Genomic DNA, 2,466 nt, shown 5'->3' on the forward strand with positions numbered 1-2,466 from the left:
GAGATTTCACTCATTTCTCCGAAATGTATTACCCTCGTGTTCAACTCGTTCGATATTTTTCCCCAAGAGATCTCATGGGTAAATGAATATATTGGCATCGAAACGGAGCCTTAAGTCGACATTTCAAAACAAATTCCCCTTTTCGATGGCAATTTTCGCAAGTTTTTTCCTTATATTAGTACATCTCTCAGTATTTTGCTGTATCACCCTATACAAACCTCGGATTTGCACGAAATTTTATACATAGAACCCTAAGACATAGGGCTACAACTTTTGTGCCCATGACCCTCGCATATTCTTTAGTATTCACTATCAAAACATTGCTCGAATCCATATTAGAGAAATCGAAGATTTCTGAAAGGGGTACCCCTTTGGTGAATTGGAGATTTCACTCATTTCTCCGAAATGTATTACCCCCGTGTTCAACTCGTTCTATATTTTTCCCCAAGAGATCTCATGGGTAAATGAATATATTGGAGTCGAAACGGAGCCTTAAGTCGACATTTCAAATAAAATTCCCCTTTTCGATGGCAATTTTCGCAAGTTTTTTCCTTATATTAGTACATCTCTCAGTATTTTGCTGTATCACATTATACAAACCTCGGATTTGCACGAAATTTTATACATAGAACCCTAAGACATAGGGCTACAACTTTTGTGCCCATGACCCTCGCATATTCTTTAGTATTCACTATCAAAACATTGCTCGAATCCATATTAGAGAAATCGATGATTTCTGAAAGGGGTACCCCTTTGGTGAATTGGAGATTTCACTCATTTCTCCGAAATGTATTACCCCCGTGTTCAACTCGTTCTATATTTTTCCCCAAGAGATCTCATGGGTAAATGAATATATTGGAGTCGAAACGGAGCCTTAAGTCGACATTTCAAATAAAATTCCCCTTTTCGATGGCAATTTTCGCAAGTTTTTTCCTTATATTAGTACATCTCTCAGTATTTTGCTGTATCACATTATACAAACCTCGGATTTGCACGAAATTTTATACATAGAACCCTAAGACATAGGGCTACAACTTTTGTGCCCATGACCCTCGCATATTCTTTAGTATTCACTATCAAAACATTGCTCGAATCCATATTAGAGAAATCGATGATTTCTGAAAGGGGTACCCCTTTGGTGAATTGGAGATTTCACTCATTTCTCCAAAATGTATTACCCTCGTGTTCAACTCGTTCGATATTTTTCCCCAAGAGATCTCATGGGTAAATGAATATATTGGCGTCGAAACGGAGCCTTAAGTCGACATTTCAAAAAAAATTCCCCTTTTCGATGGCAATTTTCGCAAGTTTTTTCCTTATATTAGTACATCTCTCAGTATTTTGCTGTATCACCCTATACAAACCTCGGATTTGCACGAAATTTTATACATAGAACCCTAAGACATAGGGCTACAACTTTTGTGCCCATGACCCTGGCATATTCTTTAGTATTCACTATCAAAACATTGCTCGAATCCATATTAGAGAAATCGAAGATTTCTGAAAGGGGTACCCCTTTGGTGAATTGGAGATTTCACTCATTTCTCCGAAATGTATTACCCCCGTGTTCAACTCGTTCTATATTTTTCCCCAAGAGATCTCATGGGTAAATGAATATATTGGAGTCGAAACGGAGCCTTAAGTCGACATTTCAAATAAAATTCCCCTTTTCGATGGCAATTTTCGCAAGTTTTTTCCTTATATTAGTACATCTCTCAGTATTTTGCTGTATCACATTATACAAACCTCGGATTTGCACGAAATTTTATACATAGAACCCTAAGACATAGGGCTACAACTTTTGTGCCCATGACCCTCGCATATTCTTTAGTATTCACTATCAAAACATTGCTCGAATCCATATTAGAGAAATCGATGATTTCTGAAAGGGGTACCCCTTTGGTGAATTGGAGATTTCACTCATTTCTCCGAAATGTATTACCCTCGTGTTCAACTCGTTCGATATTTTTCCCCAAGAGATCTCATGGGTAAATGAATATATTGGCGTCGAAACGGAGCCTTAAGTCGACATTTCAAAAAAAATTCCCCTTTTCGATGGCAATTTTCGCAAGTTTTTTCCTTATATTAGTACATCTCTCAGTATTTTGCTGTATCACCCTATACAAACCTCGGATTTGCACGAAATTTTATACATAGAACCCTAAGACATAGGGCTACAACTTTTGTGCCCATGACCCTCGCATATTCTTTAGTATTCACTATCAAAACATTGCTCGAATCCATATTAGAGAAATCGATGATTTCTGAAAGGGGTACCCCTTTGGTGAATTGGAGATTTCACTCATTTCTCCGAAATGTATTACCCTCGTGTTCAACTCGTTCGATATTTTTCCCCAAGAGATCTCATGGGTAAATGAATATATTGGCATCGAAACGGAGCCTTAAGTCGACATTTCAAAAAAAATTCCCCTTTTCGATGGCAATTTTCGCAAGTTTTTTCCTTAT

Source organism: Humulus lupulus, chromosome 3 (genome assembly GCF_963169125.1).
Source record: "Humulus lupulus chromosome 3, drHumLupu1.1, whole genome shotgun sequence".
NCBI classification, from domain to species: Eukaryota; Viridiplantae; Streptophyta; class Magnoliopsida; order Rosales; family Cannabaceae; genus Humulus; species Humulus lupulus.